This window comes from Hyaena hyaena, unplaced genomic scaffold (genome assembly GCF_003009895.1).
Source record: "Hyaena hyaena isolate Hyena2069 unplaced genomic scaffold, ASM300989v1 scaffold_483, whole genome shotgun sequence".
Lineage (NCBI taxonomy): Eukaryota > Metazoa > Chordata > Mammalia > Carnivora > Hyaenidae > Hyaena > Hyaena hyaena.
The window spans coordinates 970,800-983,436 of record NW_024081117.1 but is presented as its reverse complement, the minus strand read 5'-3'; positions in this window follow the sequence as shown (position 1 = coordinate 983,436).

Genomic DNA, 12,637 nt, shown 5'->3' with positions numbered 1-12,637 from the left:
CCTTCATTCATCTCCAGTTATATGTTCAATTTAAAACATTGTCAAGTTTTATAAAAGCCACGGGGAAAGAATACTGAAGTTGAGGGACTTAGGTTGAAATCTTGGTTTTATCTGTCATTAGTCCTGCAACCTTGGGAAAGCCAGGTTCCCTAAGACTAAGCATAATAAAATTTTTGGTAAGTTAAAAGGTTTTGGGGGGAGGGGGTTTCTGGGTGGCTCAGTTGGTTAAGCATCCAACTTTCATGCGGGTCATGATCTCACAGCTTGTGAGTTCAAGCCCCACTTCCGACTCTGTGCTGACAGCTTAGAGCCTTGAGTCCACTTCGGATTCTGTGCCCCTCCCTCCTCTCTCTGCCCTACCCCTGCTCACACTGTCTCTCACTCTGCAAAAATAAATAAATATTTAATAATTAAAGAAAACTGTGCCTGGGTGGCTCAGTGGGTTAAGCGTCCAACTTCTGCTCAGGTCATGATCTCACGGTTCGTGGGTTTGAGCCCCCCGTCGGGCTCTGTGCTGACAGCTAGCTCAGAGCCTGGAGACTCTCAGATTCTGTGTCTCCCTCTCTCTCTCTGACCCTCCCCTGCTCACACTATCTCCCTCTCTCCCTCTCCCTCTCTCTCTCTCTCTCTCTCTCTCAGAAATAAATAAAACATAAAAAATTAAAAAAAAAAAGATTTTGGGGATATTAAATAAGGCAATGAAAAGAGCCTGGTGTCCTCAATAAGTTGTCAATAAATATTGGCATAATTCTTCCCAAATTTATTCCTTTACAAAATATTCCTGAAACTATTCTATTAACCCTCTATGTTATTTGGAAATGTTTTAGGAAATATTTAGTTGTATTAAAGATGTTTTTATTTAATCATAACACTAATTGCAGGTCACAGGAAGAATTCAGCTTGTGTCATGAGATTTCTGTCTCAGGTGAATGTTTGATAGCTCATGGTAATTCAGAGACTAGAAATCCTAAAAAAAATCTTAGGAAAATCTGATTTGAAACTTAGGATGTTTTGTAAACTCCATCCTGTCAACTGAAAAACTCTGCGCTGTATCTTGAAAATACTTACTTAGAACACCTGAAATGTAAATAGAGAAAATTATTCACTCATTGCAAGCCACTGACAAGTTGGAAGGTTTGGGACATTGTCTAGCTAGTTGGCTTTTACTTTGGCACCATTTGAAATCTTTTATAATATTTTATTTCTTACAATAATTTATTCAGGGACTTCTAACAAAAATCTAATATGGTCCTAAATTTTACAGCTGAATATGACTTGGTATCTCTTGCAATTAAAGAGGTCTCAAAGATGTCTTCTGGCCTTTTCACACAAGTCTTCACATGAGAAAAGCACCTCACGAGAGTTCACCCATTTTATCAGCTCAGGATTGACTACAGTAGCTTCAACATAAGGGGTTGGTTGTTCTCTCATAGAAAAGAAATTCAGGGATATGTAGTCCCAATTAATGTGGTGGCTTCGTTGGCACAAGGGGCCTAGGATCTTCCTTTCTTCTCCACCACCTACATGGTCTACAATAGGTGCTGGAACACCATCCATCACATCCACCTTGCAGGCTGCAAAAAAAAGGGGAAGACAAAAGAGGTATGTTTCTGCTGTGTGTTTCCCTTTTAAGGAGCTATTCCAGAAGTCCTGAAAGAGGATTGCCTCTGCCTCCATTTTGACCTCAAGCTTTCTAGCTGGGTTCTTCTTTCCAGCTTGTGTCTTGGCTCAGATGGTAGATCCTGAGGGCAAAGCGTCCTCAACAGGAATCAAAATCAAGCAATGAGGACCGCCCTGATCCCATAAGACACCACCCATGATTGACTCCAAAACAATGATGGATTGGACTACTACTCACCTGCATTTACCCACCCACCTTTGCCTCACATTTTCCTTGCATACACCTGGAAGTATTTTCAGCACTTGGGAGACAGTCTCTGACACCCTAGTCCTTCATCTTCCTGGTGTCGGCCTCATTGAAATAAATTATTTGCTTGTTTCACCGCCACTCATCTCTCTGCCCTTGGATTTTGTCAGCAGTGAGTGGTTGAACCTGGTCTCTTTGAGACCCCCTGGAGCCAGGTACCCTTGCACCCCTGTTCCCTGGCTGCAGTACCATTGAACAATACATGGATGCATTTAGTTGCAGTGAAGGTCGCAAACTGTAGTCTTCCAGCTCATGGACACTGGCCCATTGCCACCTAAATAAAATCAGGATTTTGTTTTTTAAGGAAGAATGTTGGCAGCTAGTAGTCTTTTCTGTACTCACAGTGCAAAGGGTCTGGTTCTCAGTTTAGTGGTGTTCACTTTACTCACTGAGGGTCAGGTTCAGGGAAATTAGTTAATATTTACCAAACTCATATGAGATTGATTTGCAAAACAAGAATACTGTTAATGTAGAATGAGAAATTCCTAGCTGGTTATATGTAGTGTAGAAAGTCATCAAGTTATAGAAAAAGGAATTTGCTTAATAGAGAATTAGGCAGGAGGTAGGAATACGGTTTATGATTATGACAGAAGGTGATTTAGGAATAAGCCAGCTGGATTATTCCTGGTGCGTGGTCTGAACCCCTTCATTTTTAGATCTGTTAATGAATTCTCTTGCTCCTTTTACCCAGATTTTTCATACTCTGCTAACAAACCATTACTTTAGTCAGGTTACAAGGCAAATTCTTCCTTTAGAGCAGAGCTGTTCAAAAGAATTTACTCTGATAAGGGGAATGTTCTGTATCTGCTCTGTCTAATACAGTAGCCAGTAGGCCACAAGTGGCTATTGAGTACTTGAAATGTGGCTAGTGTGGCACTGGAACTATTTACTTCTATTTAATTGTAATTAATTTAAATGTAAATATCCATGGCTAGTAACTTTATTGGACAGCAGAGCCCTATAATGTAAGCTCTATGAATAGTGGACTTTGTTTTATTATCTCAGGAGTCAGAACAGGACCTGACTCAATCGTTGTTGTTGTTGTTTTAAATTTATTTATTTTGAGAGAGAGAGAAACACTGTGTCCTTGTGGGGGAGGGGCAGAGAGAGAGGGAGCGAGAGAATCCTAAGAAGGCTCTGTACCATTAGCACAGAGCCCCATGCGGGGCTGGATCCTATGAATCTCGAGATCATGACCCCAGCTGAGATCAAGAGCCAGACGCCTAGCCTGCTGAGCCACCCAGGCGCCCCTCGATCATTGCTGATAAATGAATGCACAAAATAAAGTTTTCTTCTCAATTAAATTAAATTCTCAATTAAATTAAATCTAATCCATCTCAATTAATAGGCTTCAGCATGTATTCAACACCTGGTATAACAGTACTTTTCAAACTGAGAGCTGAAAAACAATTTAGTGGCTAGTGACCAATGTAATTAAAAATGAAACAATAAAAAAGAAAATAGAATCACTTATAGTAAAGGTGAATATTGTTTCATGAAGCTTTTATTTTAGATTTCAACATGTATGTATGTACTGGATCCTTGCATAGGACGTATTTCTTCATGTGGATCTAGGTCAAAAATGTTTGAAAGCCTTTGACTTGGGCAAATTTTCTCCTCAGATATATTTCCTGGCAGCATCAACTGGACAGATTCAGTGGATGATTTTTCTTTTTAATGTGCCCCCAAATTTTGTCAATATCTACTTTTGGCTCTCCAGTCCTTTTGGACAAGGTTCATGTTTTTTGTCATAAAGTAGCCTTATCTGATGTTTATATTCTGTGAGATTGCTTATGCTCAACAGAGTATCTAGGCCTGGCTGAGAGTCCAGGTTCCCTTTGTCTCATGTGAAACCAAGCAACATAAGTAATATAACTTCCTGTAATGTCGTTGATGAATGTAAAATGAATCATTGGAATCTAAGATATTTTGGGAGTTAAGCTTCTGACTCTTGATATCGGCTCAGGTCATGATCTCTTCAGTTTGTGGGATCAAGCCCAGTACTCATCCCAAGTGCCCTCCTAATGCCCATAACCCAGCTAGCCCGTCTCCCACCCACATCCCCTCCTGCAACTCTCAGTTTGTTCTCTATTATTAAAAGTCCTTGTAGTTTGTTTCCATATAATTGATTTTAAATTATAGATCCAAAGCATTGAAAAGTATAGACACATAGAAACATTTAAAAAATATACAGGTATCCACTAACCATGATAAATAACTGCTAATGACATTTTTCATATTTGCTTCAAGTTTTTGTTATTTTTTAAAGTTTATTTATTTTGAGAAGGAGACCAGGGCAGAGAGACAGGGAGAGAGACAATCCCAAGCAGCCTCTGCACTGACAGAGTAGAGCCCCATCCAGGGCTCAATCCCACAAACTGTGAGATCATCACCTGAGCCAAAATCAAGAGTCGGATGCTCAACCAACTGAATCACCCAGGTGCCTCAAGTTGTTTGTTTTTTCCTTAATGAATGAAAAAATATGACAGATCATATTGAGGTCTAGTTTATTCTCCTTTATGGACATTCACACACACCCACTCTGGTAACCACACAAACCACGTCCAAATCCCAGTAAGGGAGGGATAAGCAGAAATTGGAGGGCAGGCACTAGCAGTCACACCTATCACCTCTTTTATCTTACTGCTGGAACCTCATCACAGAGCCTTTAGCTCCAAGGTTACTGGGACATATATTCAGGGGGGCAGATGGATCAGTCTCAGCTATATCAGTATTTCTATGCTCTGTGGCATAGGGGAGGAAAAAACCACAGAACTGAGTAAGAAGAAAATTTAATGGCTGTGCCATGAAGTAGCAGCTGACGTTAGCCTCAGTTTCTCCATCTTGCTTATGGAATTATTACTGCATGTAGAAATACTTCATAATCATGAATGAATGAATGAATGAATGAATGAATGAATGAACATATGAATAAGTAAATGTTACAGTTATTTCCATACTTATTATGATGTCCCTTCTAGATTAGGAACTTGTTGGCTGGCTTACTCTTCTTTTCTACGTGACCTCTCCTTTCCTGGTTCATCTTGTCTGTCTGCCTACCATTCCCCATAACAGTCATGGAAATTAGCTTATAGTAGGAACTGAATACAGTTTCAGAATATCAAAGAAAATTTAGAACTTGAAATATAAAGTCTGAAGATAATGGAATTTTTGTTATGAAAATAAAGCAAATAGAGAAATGTAGAAAATATCTGTATTCCCTTTTTTTAGGTGTATTCATTTACTTTGAGAGAGAGAGAGAGTAAGAGTGAGTGAGGAAGGGGCAGACAGAGAAGGAGAGAGAGAATCCCAAGGAGGCTCCCCACTGTCAGCCCAGAGCCCAGCACAGGGCTCAAAGCCACAAACCATGAGATCATGACCTGAGCTGAAATCAGGAGTTGGACGCTTAACTGACTGAGCCACCCAGGTACCACCTTAGGAAAAGAATATACATCTGTTTGTGTCTATATAAAAATTCTTCAGAAGTTTCATAAATTATTAACCATGGTTACTGTGGGAATGGTGATTGGGGTTAATGTGGAGAAAGAAATTAAAAGATTTTTTAGTTTTAGTGTTATAACCAGCAGTACTCTGTGGAGGCAGGATTTATTTTTTTCTCATCTTTTTTTTTTTCATAGTTTATTGTCAAGTTGGTTTCCATATAACACCCAGTGCTCATCTCAACAAGTGTCCTCCTCCATGCCCATCAACCCCCTTCCCCTCCACCCCTCCCCCATCAGCCCTCAGTTTGTTCTCAGCATTCAAGATTCTCTCATGGTTTGCCTACCTCCCCCTCCCCCACTATTTCCCCCCTTCTCCCCCACAGTCCTCTGTTAAGTTTCTCCTGTTCCACTTACAAGTGAAAACATACGGTATCTGTCCTTCTCTGCCTGACTGATTTCACTCAGCATAACACCCTCAAGCTCCATCCATGTTGCTACACAGGCCAGATTTCATTGTTTCTCATTGCCATGTAGTATTCCATGGTATAGATAAACCACATCTTCTTGATCCATTCATCCGTTGATGGACACTTAGGCTCTTTCCATGTTTTGGCTGTTGTTGAGAGTGCTGCTATGAACATTGGGGTCCATGTGCCCCTATGCATCAGCACTCCTGTCTCACGTGGGTAAATTCCTAGCAGTGCTATTGCTGGGTCATAAGGGAGTTCTATTGTTAATTTTTTGAGGAACCTCCACACTATTTTCCAGAGGGGTTTTACCAGTTTACATTCCCATCAACAGTGTAGGAGTGTGCTCGTTTCTCCACATCCTCATCAGCATCTAGAGTCTCCTGATTTGTTCATTTTAGCCACTCTGAGTGGTGTGAGGTGGTATCTCAGTGTGGTTTTGATTTTTATTTTCCTGATGATAAGTGATGCTGAGCATCGTTTCATGTGTCTGTTGGCCATCTGGATGTCCTCTTTGGAGAAGTGTCTATTCATGTCTTCTACCTATTTCTTCACTAGATTATTTATTTTTTTGGGTGTGAGGTTTGGTAATGAATAAATGTTGGGGCACCTGAGTGGCTCACTTGGTTCAGCATCAGGCTTCAGCTCAGGTCATGATCTCACAATTCATGGATTCGAGACTCATGTCGGGCTCTGTGCTGACAGCTAGCTTAGAGCCTGGAGCCTGCTTCAGCTTCTGTGTCTCCCTCTCTCTCTGACCCTCCCCTGCTCATATTGTCTTTCTGTCTGTCTCTCTTTCTCTCTCTCAGAAATAAATAAAACATTAAAAAAAATTTTTAATGAATAAATGTTAAAAAAATTTTTTTCAAAAAGAGACTGATCTAGTTTCATTCTTTTGCACATTGCTGTCCAGTTCTCCCAGCACCATCTGTTAAAAAGGCTGTCTTTTTTCCATTGGATACTCTTTCCTGCTTTGTCAAAGATTAGTTTGCCATGTATTTGTGGGTCCAATTCTGAGTTCTCTATTCTATCCCATTGGTCTATGTGTTTGTTTTTGTACCATGTGGAGGCAGAATTTAATTGGTCTAATTTGTCTTTGAGATTTATCACACAGTTGGGGACAAACAGGGAAGAAAACAATGGCAGACTTACTCATTAAGCTGTTGGTATGGCAACAGTTATTTTTCAGGGCTGCCTTAGCAGAGGTCACTGGAATGTTAATTATGGTAAAGGAAGCAATTTTCTTTTTAGTTCTCATAGGGCACACTCATGCATGGTAACTTTTTTTTTAATAGTTTATTTATTTTTGAGAGAGAGACAGAGCATGAGTGGGGGAGGGGCAGAGAGAGAGGGAGACACAGAATCTGAAACAGGCTCCAGGCTCTGAGCTGTCAGCACAGAGCCTGATGCGGGGCTCAAACCCATGCACCGTGAGATCTGACCTGAGCCGAAGTCGGACACTTAACCAACTGAGCCACCCTGGTGCCCCTCATGCATGGTAACTTATTACTGCTTTTAAAGCAAAGTTTTTTGTTTTTTTTTATGTTTTATTTATTTCTAGGAGAGAGAGAGACAGCGTTAGCAGGGGAGGGTCAGAGAGAGAGGGAGTCACAGACTGAAACAGGCTCCAGGCTCTGAGCTGGCAGTCAGCACAGAGCCCCACGCGGGGCCCGAACCCACGAACCCTGGGATCATGACCTAAGTGAAAGTCGGACACTTAACTGACTAAGCCACCCAGGAGCCCCTAGAGCAAAGTTTTAATTCTGTTTGAAATATCAGGTATATAAACATTTGTTCAAAAGTGCAAGCACTAAAATTATAGAAATAGATATAGAGGGACGCCTGGGTGGCTCAGTCGGTTAAGCATCTGACTTGGTTCAGGGCATGATCTCCCAGTTTGTGAGTTCGAACCCCATGTCGGGCTCCGTTCTGACAGCTCAGAGCCTGGAGCCTGCTTCAGATTCTCTGTCTCCCTCTCTCTCTGCCCCTTCTTGCTCATGCTTTGTCTCTCTTTCTCAAAAATAAACAAACATTTAAAAACTAAAAAAAAAGAAATGGGTATAGAAATATATATCATGTAAATATAAATATATGATATATATTTAAAATATATAATCTGAAATATATAAATATAATGTGAAATATAATTATAAAATATAGGGTTGTCTGGGTAGCTCAGATGGGTGGATGTCTGGCTTTTGATTTCAGCTCAGGTCATGATCCCAGGATCTGGGATCAACCCCCATGTCAGGCTCTGTGCTGAGTGTGGAGTCTGCTTGAGATTCTCTCTCCCCTTTTGCCCCACTTTGCCGCTTGCTCTCTCTCTCTCTCTCTCTCAAATAATAATAATAATAATAATAATAAATATAACATATATATTCCTATACATATCATATATATAATATACATGTATTTATTCAATATATATGAACATTAAAATGTAATTTTTTATTGGTCAACTTTTGCCCTACCCGGTATTGTATATCTTTTAGTATAGGTATATACTGGTATAGTATATTTATACTATATATAAATGGCAGTATACCGTTTTCAATAACTGTCCTACTATGACAAGAATTAGATTTGAAACAAATATTTTTTTAAGGTTTTATTTTTAAGTAATCTCTACACCGAATGTGGGGCTCGAATTCACAAGATCAAGAGTCACATGCTCTTCTGACTGAGCCAGCCAGGTGCCCCAGAAACAATATTTCTATGCTGATAAGGAAATACAGTTCTGAGTAACCTTGCTCTTCACAGTTCTGGGAAGGTGCCTTGGGAAAAACGGATTGTGTTTCCTTTTACTCTCACGCATAATACTTTTGACACCAGATTCCCTACACAGCAAGGCAATTCTCCAACACCAGCTGGATGTCCTACAATCCAGTGCAATTCTGATACTAAGCACTCTGATGCCACAGGTTAAGGGCTCTGCCCCACAACACTACTCACCACCCCTTCAGATGCCAATTGCAAGTGGTAGGTCTGCAGGGTACCCACAACTTCTGTCTGACTTGGCTATAAACTGGAGGTTCACACCACCCTTCCTCAGGTTTAATCATTTCCTGGAACAGCTCAGAGAACCCAGGAAAACTGTTCACCTACTGAGTAATATTGTAAAGGATTCAAATGAACAGGTGGATCAAGAGATCCATACGATTAAGATGTGGAAGGGCCCCCAGTGCAGGTGCTTCATCTCTGTGGACTTGGGGTGTGTCACCGTCCCAGCACGTCATAAATGCATTCGCTTCCTCAGAAGCTCTCAAACCCTTGTGCTTCTGGGATTTTGATGGAGGCTTCATCATGTAGATGTGATAGATTATGAATTCAATCTCCACCCATCCTGCCCTTCCTGGAGGATGAGATGTGGGGTTGATAGTTCCATGGTTAATCACAGCTTGGTGTTTCTGATGGTCAACTTTCATCCTGAAGCTATCCAGGAGCCCACCAAGAGTTGCCTCGTCAGCCCAGAGCACACTCCTAACACCCAGGAAATTCTAAGGAATTTAGGAGCTCTGTGCCAGATGCTCCTCTCATTCGAGAAATTACAAAGATCTTAATAGCTCTGTGTTGGGTCCAGGCCAAAGATTAAATATTAGGATAAAAAATTTTCCTAGAAAACCTATTTACAAGGATTTTAGGAGCCCTGTGTCAGTAACCAGAGACAGATACATAGATATGTAGATATAGATATATAGATAAAGATACGTGTATGTATATGTGTTTTTCCTATTATTTCACAGAAGGATAACATCATTTCACATTCAACGACTCATCCTCATCTCATATAGTATTTTACAATTTACAAAGGGCTTTTGTGTACATTACTATCTTCATAACAGCCACGTGAGGGAGATAGACCAGTTCATTGTTTTCTTCATCTTGTGTATGAGAGAATGAGGCACAGAGAGGTGAAGTGACTTTCCAAGCTCACAAAGCTAGATGAAAGAGTGTGGCTCCAGGAAACATTATGGACTCTAAGATCAATGAATGCATCTCCCTGGATCACATGGTGCCTTCAGAGGAACACAGATGCACCAACAACACAGAAAGATGGCTGTAGCCAGCAGTTTCCATCCACACTGGTGAGAGCACTAGTTTCAAAGTTGGAAGAACTGGGTTCAAATTCTGATTCTGCAACTTATAACTGCATGACTTTAGGCAATTTACTTAAACTCTCTGAGCCTGGGCTTGCTCAGAGAATAATTTTCAGCTGATAGAGTTGTGAATATTAAACAGGAAAATGCCATAATGTATGTGAACGTGATATTCAGGTATTTCATGATATATTTTAATTTTAGTTATCATTTATACTTCGACAGGATTTGAACTTAATTAATTCAGATTGTTTAAATTTAATGTCAAATGTGAGACCTCTATGAGTTCAGAGTGCAGAGAGCCTGAGGTACATAATAGCTGCTCAAGAATTTCTTTTGCAATGAGTCGGCGTTTCAGCCAAGCTCTCTCACATCAGCAGTTACTAGTGCAGTACCCTAGCGTCTTTTTAAGGACATTACTAAGGATGACAACATACATTTCCAAAAAGATAATATACTGGAGAGCACTTTGCAGAAGCGTGAAATTATGTATAAGGAATTAAGGAATAATTAGTTGTAGTAGTGTGTGGCTAATTATAGGGTCCCTGGCTGAAGTGGCCTTCAGTTGGAAACCTGTGGTCCTTGGCTGAACATGTTATCACTAGGGCTAGTGGCCTGTGAAACACTGGTTCTCATCCCTGGCGGTGCCTTAGAATCACTGGGAAAACTTTTGAAAAGTCCCGGTGCTCAGGCTATACTCCTGATCAATGGAATTAGGACCTCTGGGGGTAGCACACAGGCAGCAGAAAGATTTAAAGCTCTCCAGGTAATGTCAATATGCAGTCAAAGTTTGAGAATCTCTGTCTTAAGGGAGTTTCACAAGAAAAGAATTTGTCAAAATAATAGTCGAGAGAAGCAGTTTGATGCTTTTTGAACATTTTGTCTATTTTAAGTAATCTCTACACACAACATGGGTCACAACTCAGGACCCTGAGATCAAGAATTGCGTGCTTTACCAACTGAGCCAGCCAGGTGCCTTGCACCGTGATGCCTTTTAAAAGAGCAGGTGCCTGATAAAGGAAGCCAGACAGAGAAAACAGCCAAGTTGTTTCCTGGCGTGCTGTCTGTAGGTCGACAGAAGTGTGATCATCCTGATTCATTTTAGAATTGCTCAACAGTCAAGCTTTGGAAGGTGAGCCAGCTGTGAGGGCTGAATGATGGGAGAGATATTGCTGAAAAGGCCTCACTTGTCCCTCTTCTCGCTGTCTCTGAAAAAGAAGCTATTATCTGCACATATTAAAGGTGTATTTGGCTCAGATTGTTATCTTCTCCATAGGCCCTCCATGACCACCATGTTTAAAAATTGCAATCACTGGTCTCCCCTTGGAAATCCCTATTCAGCACCAACATATTATTTCTTTTACTTATTATTTTGTCTTCTGCAAGCGCCACAGAGGCAGAGATTGTCTTTTAGCTCACAACTGAATCCCCAGTGCCTGGGACAGTGGGTTGTAGATAGCCCATCAGAAATAGTTAAATGAATGAACTTGAGACGGAGACAAATAATAGGTTGAGCACCATATTCCAGCATAGCAGGCTCTGAGGTAGCCCTCCTGTGATCACGTTTTCTGAATTCCTTTATGACCTGCCACTTTGGTCTCTGGTACTACTGGTACTTTACTGAAAAGTAAAGATGGAAGACCGACAGCTGCTGGCTGGAAGAGGCTGTTTGGATAAGTTAACACAGAAAGTAGCTTTCCCTCGAGGCAGGAAATGCGGCTCTTAAGACATAATGTTAAGTGAAAAAAAGCAAGTTGTAGAACAGCGTAATGTGTACAATATACCATCCCTTTAACAGGAGACACACATAATAAAAGCAGTGTATAGCTATAGATATGTGTATACATCTGCAAAAGCATAGACAACAATCTGGAAGGACTTGCATCAACCTGGTAAGAGTGGCTAACTCTCGGGACGGGGGTGGGGGTGGGGTGCAATGGAGCTGAGGAAGACCATGGTGGAGGCGAAACTTAGTGCGAACTGTAACGCTTACCTTGTAATTTACCCCAATGATGTTTCACATACAATTTCACATTTAATTTCTAAAATTCTTTTCCTCACAGATACCTAACATTGTATCATAGTAACACAACGTGTAGGGGAAGTATTTCTATCATGCATAAACAATGTGTAAGGCAAATGCAGAAAAGAAATAAGAAGCATATTACACCTGAGAAGAGCTGAGGGAGTTCTTTCTCTAAATTGTGTGGCTGGAAGGCAGAGAGCTTTCTGATCACTTAATGAGCTCAGGATGTGTGTGCATTTGTGTGTTTGTGTGTGTGTGTGATCTAGCATGATTTTGATCCAAAAAACAGACCCATAAATAATTTTGCTAGAAATGACAGCCAGTACTTGCAAGGGAGGAATTGGGAGGGATGGGCGAAGTCTGCCATCAGGCTGCAGGAAGGAGATAGCTTATCTTCTGCTTTCCGCTCTTGGAAGTGCAGAGCACACTGGGGTGGGAACTAGAGAGAATGATTTGGAGAGTATATTAATTTATTTTCTTTATACTTTGCCTTGCTTCAAAAATTGTGGTGTCCGCTTATGAAATTCTATGTAGCACAAGGCACCTTCTAAAAGTAAAGAGGTGGGGTGCCCTGGGTGGCTTGGTCGGTTAAGTGTCCAACTCTTGGTTTTGTCTCAGGTCATGATCTCGTAGTTGGTGACTTTGAGCCCCATGTCAGGTTATGTGCTGACAGTGGG